Genomic DNA, 8,067 nt, shown 5'->3' with positions numbered 1-8,067 from the left:
TGAATTGCTCCTTACCTATATATATTCCCCTTAATCTATTGGTTTCCTAGTGAATTCCAATAGTATTTATTCACACACTTTTATTCACTCATACACATTCACATCCACAAATAAATTTAAACAAAACAAAAATTCTGCGCATTTATATTATATTTTTATTATTATATTTTAATTATTATATTTTAACTAAAGCTGTACGTCGCTTTATTGTTCACGTGAACCGAAGCTGTACGACACAATTCGGATAAATGCTCCCTGAGTCTCACATTACCCCAGAAACAGTATGTGGTTTCTTAATCATTAATAAAACAGTACATCATTTTATTATTTTGCCAAAACAGTACGTCGTTTTAGACATTCACGTTCGCTCAAGTATATTCACCTGATCCGCGTAGAGATGACTTCACAAGTGGTTTCCGTCAGGCAGTCCGGAGAAGTTGGTTTTTCCAGACGACGATCAGCCGACCATCCAGCGAATTCATGAGGATGGATTTTTCAGAAATCGGGACTCGTCCAAGGTTAAGAAAGGTCCAAGAAAGCAGCCTTGGTACGTGATAAGCAGTCCAAGATATGAGAGAACAAGCAATCCTTGAAGATATGCACACACATATGCTCTGGAAGGCAGGCTTTAAGTATAACTCATTTGAAGTTTTGAAGCTGCATATAACATTATCTATAGAATCATGTGCTAGTGATAAATCCCCTGTCATGTTTGTACTGGCTACTGTATACAGGCCACCAGAGCACAGCACAGATTTCATTAAAGAATTTGCAGATTTTCTGAGTTAGTACTGGCCGTAGATAAAGTCTTAATTGTTGGTGATTTTAATATCCATTTTGATAATAAAAAGACGCATTAGGATTAGCTTTCTTAGACATTCTGAACTCCATTGGGATTAGACAACATTGGGATTAGACAACTCTAGGTCTAATACTATAACATGGAATGGATGTTAATATAGTTGAAATTCTGCAGCAAAGTGATGATATTTCAGATTACTATCTAGTCTTGTGTGAACTCTGTATAGCTAAAACTGTAAACGCTGCATCTTGTTACAAGTATTGTAGAACCATCACTTCCACCACAAAAGAATGCTTGCTAAGTAACCTCCTGATTTATCTCAATTCCTTACTCTGTGGTATAATAACATAATGAAAACACACGCATTGATACTTTATGGGAGATGGGAGACTGCCTAGGAATGCCAGGTGCTGTAAGATTTTTGTTTTCTTTTTACTTTCTTTTTTTAATACAATGGCCCTTAGTGTGGCCAAAGTTTGAACAGCTCTTTGCTTTCTCTTACTCCTTTATTAATTCAATTGCCTTTAAAGTAGCTGATCTTTAAACAGCATTTGGCTGTTTTTAACTACTTATCTAATGGTCTTATCTTTAATGTACCTTATTTTGAAATAGCTTTTGTGTTTCCTTCATTACTCATATAGTATGATGGCTTTTACGGTTCCTCACCTTAAAATATGGGGCTTTTTGCAGCAGCTCTCGCTTATGGCCATACTGCCTTGTTCACGCCTGATCTCGTCTGATCTCAGAAGCTAAACAGAGTTGGGCCTAGTTAGTACTTGGATGGGAGATTGCCTAGGAATACCAGGTGCTGTAAGCTTTTGGTTTTGTTCACTTCCTTTTTAATACACTGGCCCTTAGTGTGGCCAAAGTTTGAACAGCTCTTGGTTTTCAATTGCCTTTAAAGTAGCTGATCTTTAAACAGCGTTTGGCTGTTTTTAACTGTTTATCTAATGCTCTTATCTTTAATGTACCTAATTTTGAAGTATTTTTTTGTTTCCTTCATTACTTACCTAGTATGATGGCCTGTAGTGTGCCTTACCGTAAAATAGGAAGCTTTTTGCAGGAGCTCTCGCTTCACGGCCATTCCACCCTGTTCACACCTAATCTCGTCTGATCTCAGAAGCTAAGCAGAGTTGACCCTGGTTAGTACTTGGATGGGAGACTAGCTTCTGAGATCAGAGATCTCTTTTCAGTTCACACCCTCTCGAGTTATCTGACTCCATTGCCTCATTCGGTGTTGTTTCCTCTTTGCAGGAAAGCTGACCTCCTCATTCCATCTGTGACTTATAAGAAGAAGGAAGAAAAGAACTAAAAACGTTAATGGATGAAAATAATATGATAGACGTGTGAAAAGAAAAAATAATTTTCAAGAAGGTGTTGTATTACAAATTTATAAAAGGTTAAACACAGATTCCAATATAACAGTATATGCTGAATATTTATTGTGATTTACATTCTAAGAGCAGGAAGCCCAAGCCCTGAGACAGTTATCTTTTGTCTTTCAGTTCTTGAACATCTGGTATGTGTCCTAAGTCAAGTGTGAATGCTAATCCTAAGGTACAACTGTGCCTTTTGTTTCACCTATGCATTTGAATGACACTTGGATGCTAAATAGATCAAGGATCTGGAAAGTTCCTGATCTGCATTTGTATACTTTTGTTTTACTGGTCTCCACCTCTGTGTACTCCTCCCCTTGAAACATATAAACTTCAACCTAGCATGTTTTAGGTAGATTTTTTTCTTGGAGATTTCTTGAAGATTTTCTTGGAGATTGCTTGACGATTTTCTTAAAGATTTCTTGAAGATTTCTTGCAGATGACTACAGCAACAAAATAAAAACGAACTCCTGCTTTACCAAGAATCTCCTGTTCTCTTCTTAAAAAGAAGCTAAAAAAAGTTTCCAACAAAGGCAAATAGTGGGGAGTTTTGTATGCCAAACTAGAATCGAATTAATTATATAAAAAAGATTAAATATGAAGAAACAAATTTTTATCTTTTAAGTTAGACTGGAGTATACAAAGAGGATTTTAAATACACAGATTCTAAGGAATGAAGATTATGTCTCAAAAATTAAAGGAATTATAGAAAAGAAAAGAAAAATGGAATGTACGCAGAGAATAAGGGGTTATGGTGGAAGAACGTAAAGTTTTTGATCAAAAGTTTTCAATCAATTATTGTAGTCATATACAGAAATGCAAAAGATATGAAGAAATTAAAATAAAAGAAACTTTAGAAACAGAACTGAATAAAGAAAATAAAGACATACAAAAGATAAAAGAACTAGAAGAGAAAAGAAAAGAAATGGAAGAAAATCAATATGAAGGAGCGAGGCTAAGAAGCAAAGCAAAGCATTTGGTGGAGGGGCGAAAAGTGTACAAAGTTCTTTTCAATTTGGAAAGAAAGATAGGAAAGCTACAGCAATAAAGGAAATAAGAGGGAAAAGTGGAGAAATTGTAGAAGGAATAAAAATATTTTTATGAGGATCTGTTTAGTGCAAGGGGGGTGGAAGAGGAAGAAAAAAATGAATTGTTGAAACAGATAAAGGCAAAAGCAAGTGAGGAAGAAGTTAGAGAAGAAGAGATTGAAAGAGCAATAAATGAGCTGAATAAAAAGAAAAGTCCAGGAATAGATGGTTTGGGAACTGAATTTTATATTTGTTTTAAAGAGGTATTAACAAAGATTTTAAATGAGGTTTTTAAAGAAATTTTTGAAAAGGAAGAAATTAATGAGAGAACAAGGATGGGGCTAATGAAACTGATATATAAAAGGAAAGGAGAAAAGATTAAAAACAGATTAAACAGATTAAAAGAAGTAATGCCAAGCATAATTAAAACAAATCAATCTTATGCGGTAAAAGGGAGGGATATAGCTGATATAACAATGAGTATAAGGGATATGATATGAAACATGAAAGAAAATAAGGAAGAGGGATATATAATTAGTCTGGATTTCGAAAACGCGTTTGATAGGGTGGAGCACAAGTATTTATTTGAGGTTTTAAGGAGTTTTGGTTTTGGGAAAATTATATTAAATGGATTCAAATATTATATAAGGGTGCACTAACCAAGATTAAATGTAATGGTTTTTTAACAGATTGTTTTAAAGTAACACGGTCAATAAGACAGGGTTGTCAGTTTTCAGCATTATTGTATTCTCTTGTTTCTGAACCTTTGGGATTGGCTATAAAACAAAACACAGGAATAAGGGGGATAGAAATTGAGGGAAATAAGGCTGAGGGGAAAGTTTTCCAATATGCTGATGATACAACAATAATTGTTAAAGAAAAGAAGAGTGTCAGAGAAGTTATGAAGGTTGTAAAGATTATTGTTGTGGGTCTGGAAATAAAATAAATGATGATAAAACGGTATATATGAGATTTGGTAAACCTATGGTTTTAAAGGATTGCTTTAATTTTAAGGAAGTAGAAGAAATGAGGATTTTAGGAGTTTTAATGGGTAAAAATGAGAAAAAAGTGAGAGGTGAAATGTGGGAGCAACTAATAACAAATATAGAGAGAAGGTAAAATTTTTGGAAACTGAGAATTTTAAACTTGAAAGGGAAGGTTTTAATATTGAATGTTTTAATGGTTTCCAAACTTTGGTATGTTTTATACATCTCTTTATGGACAGAACAGAGGTTGAAGAAATGTTTTATGGACTTTTTATGGGGTGGGGGTGGTGGTGGGGACCAGCTAGGATTGCATATAACACGATTTTAGGGGCGGTAGAGAAGGGGAGCTTAGGGCGAATGGAAAAATTGTCAAGAATTACATGCAACAGGATAATGTAACGGAGTGGAAAAAAAACTATGAGATTCTTTCTAAACAAATGTGGAGATTTGAATATAGGGGATGGCATTCTATGGATGAAAATGAAAATTTGGATGACGGAAGGATTACCAGAGTTTTATAGAGAAATTTTTAGTGCCTGGGGAAAGTTTTTAATGAAAATTGAGTATGATCCTTATGGAAGAGGAAACCTTTTAAATGGAGGTGGGGATAACGAGAGTGAGAGATATTTTGTATGACTTTAAAGAAGAAGGTTTTTTACTGACACAATATATCATGGATACAATGGAAATGGCAAAAGAAGATTACAGTAAACAAGAAATAACAAACAAATATGAAGACATCAAGAATGCAATACCAAAAGATTGGATTAAAAGAGTAGAGGAACATTTTTGTGAAACTAGGGAAAATTGATGTGATTTTAACGATTGTACTGTTAAAAAAATGTATTGTGTGTTTAAAGATGGTGTTTTTAAAGAGCCGATTGTAAATAAGTATTGGTTAGAAAAATTCAAAGATTTGAAAGAAGAGTTTATATGGAGAAATTTGAGTGGAAGATGTGTGGGAACAAAATTAGAAAGTTTGGAGTATTTTATAAGACATAAAGTTGTTTTTACTGAGGTTATTTTAAACAAAATTGGTTTACAACAAAATGCTATGTGTAAAGTATGTCAAGAAAAGGAGGAGGGGATATTACAAATGTTTTTATATTGTAAAGAATTGGAAAAGTTTTTAAGAAAATGTAAATGTATGATTAGAGACTTAACTGAGGTGTGGGATGAAAATGGAATGGAATGGAGCAGAGTGGTGATGTTTGCTTGGGAAAGGAAACGTCGAAACAAAAAATGTATTAATCTTTGGGTATTGCTAATGAAAAGTGTAATATGGGAGAGAAGAAATGTGGCCAAGAAAGAAGAAATTGTGTTGGATGTTTGGACTGGAAAATGGAAGCTTACATAGAAAACCTTTATGTGTATTTTAAAAGTGAAAATATGTTAGATGTGTTTTATGTTGTTTTTACACCAAATGTTTACTGTGTTTTAAAAGATTTAATGTGGAAACTGTCGGGAAGCAAATCATGTGCAGATATGTATAGGAAAGTCCTTTTAATGTATTTGATTGACTGAATTTTCATAATAAAAAATAATAATAATAATAAAAAATAAATGTTCATGCTTGATCTTGTCTGATCTCAGAAGCTAAGCAGACTTGGGCCTGGTTAGTACTTGGATGAGAGACTGCTTAGGAATACAAGGAGCTGTAAGGTTTTTGGTTTTCTTCACTTCCTTTTTAATACTGTTACCAACTCCTATTTTTTTTGTGTGTGTGTATTAGTCTAGGGTCACTAAGAGGAGGTAACAAAATAACAAGAAAATAAATAAAACAACAACATGATGAGAGGTCTCTGATCCTCTATCCCAGCCCTCAATAATGATGAGAATAATATAAATACTCCCAAAACTTATTTCACTGGAATTCCGAAAAAAACTAACAACATTTTTAATAATGTAATTAAACAATTTTATTTTTTTAACAAAACAAACGTGTAAGAAAAAAAGAAAGAAAAAAAATACAATATCGAGAACAGAAAATAAACGTAATTAACCAAGACGTCGGGAGAGAGTAAATGCCAACATAACAAACAAAACACTACCTTATGGATTTAACAACTTAACTCACCTAAACAAAAGAAAAACTAAATTAAAGACAATAATCTTACCTCTCTCCTGACTATAGAAAATAAGAGAAAATATCAAAGGACACATCCCAAATAAATTGACACTCATCTCCTACATGGTTGTTTAGACTTCACAAGAAAGTTGAAATATCACTGTTGTAATCACACCTAGGGTTTCACTACATTTCTCAACCAAACAAGAGGAAAATATCGTCTGGGATAGTGGACAAGAGACTCCTCTCGAACTGCGTCTCTCTGCTGCTTTATCATTGTTTGGTCATAGTGAAGTCGCACTGGCGTTAATTGTCATCAGCTGTATGGAATTGGTGCGCTACTTAGCCAGGAGAGAGAGAGAAAAAATAACAATCATGTGACAATACACAATTACGTCAGAGGATGTAAAATCCCCACCATTAAAATCATAAACATCATACGTTGTTTATAACCAAACACACACATTATCATACTCCACTACATAAAATGTTAAGACCTGGACAATGCATCAGCCACAATATTGTCTAAGCCTCTTTTGTAATTAATGTCAAGATTGAATTCTTGAATGGCAAGAGACCACCGCATAAGACGCTGATTTGAATTAGACATACGCTCAAGGAAAACTAGCGGATTGTGGTCTGTATACACAACTATAGGGGACACGCTACCACCAATGTATACTGTGACGAGGCAGAGGAAGCACAAGAGAAACAGGTCAGTTTGAGACCCCCGGAGGGTGTATTTATTAGTAAAGCGTAGTACGGGTGTGGTGAGTTCGGTGAGTCCGGTGAGCTCGGTGAGCTCAGCGGTGAGTTCGGTGAGTTTGGTGAGCTCAGTGGTGAGTTCGGTGAGTGCGGTGAGCTCAACGGTGAGTGCAGCGGGAAGTCGTCTTGGTGCTTCCACGTTGAGGTAATCGGGGAATTAGCTCAGGTAGGCCCGTCACGGGGTGGCTTCTGGGAGACAGAGAGAGAGACAACAGGTTAGCATTCGGTCGGAGTCTCGTGGCTCACTGAAGCCGTCGCCTGGCCGGGCTTATCTGGCCCGCGGCTGACGAGCTCCAGGTGTGGCGAATCCGTCGTTGAGTGGCTGGTGCCGGAGTTCCAGGTTTGTTCCCAGGGCAACGCTGATGGATCCTCGGGACGCTTGTAACAATACCTCAAAGTGTTGCAATGCCATCAACATGGCCAATGCCTCCTTCTCAATAACACTATAGTTCTGCTGACACTTGGAGAACTTTTTTGAGAAATACGAGACAGGGTGCTCTACACCAAATCGATCCCCTTGTAAAAGAACCACACCCGCTCCTGTAGCTGAGGCATCAATCTGCAATTTGAATGGAACATCAAATTTAGGGGCTTTGAGTACTGGGGTAGTACAGAGTAAATATTTTGCAGCCTTAAAAGCATGTTCACAGCTGGGTGTCCAGATAAAACTTTTAGCAGTGCTTAACAACTCAGTTAGTGGAGACACAACGGAGGAAAAGTTTGGGCAGAAAGCACGATAATATCCACACATTCCTAGAAATCTTCGAAGTTCACGCTTATTAGAGGGAGCAGGATACTCAAGAACCGCTGTTATTTTGGCTTCAACAAGTTTGACCATCCCTTGGCCAACTTGCTTACCCAGGTAAGTTATTTTTCCTTTCGCAAACTCACATTTAGCCAGATTCAAGGTCAATGAGGCATCAGCCAAACGTTGAAGTACCTTCCTGAGGCTGGATACATGCTCTGTCCAAGTAACTGAATGAATAACCACATCATCCAAGTATACTTCACAGTTCTCCACATCTGCCAACACTGTATTCAT

General features: G+C 36.0%; 1 pseudogene; it reads left to right on the top strand.

The window, feature by feature from the left end:
* The first annotated feature begins 1,500 nt into the window (after positions 1–1,500).
* On the top strand, positions 1,501–1,619 carry LOC122349805 (annotated as a pseudogene).
* The last annotated feature ends 6,448 nt before the right edge of the window (positions 1,620–8,067 follow it).

This window comes from Puntigrus tetrazona, chromosome 7 (assembly GCF_018831695.1).
Source record: "Puntigrus tetrazona isolate hp1 chromosome 7, ASM1883169v1, whole genome shotgun sequence".
Lineage (NCBI taxonomy): Eukaryota > Metazoa > Chordata > Actinopteri > Cypriniformes > Cyprinidae > Puntigrus > Puntigrus tetrazona.
The sequence above is the reverse complement of the archived record's forward strand: the minus strand, read 5'-3'. Positions and strand labels throughout refer to the sequence as shown.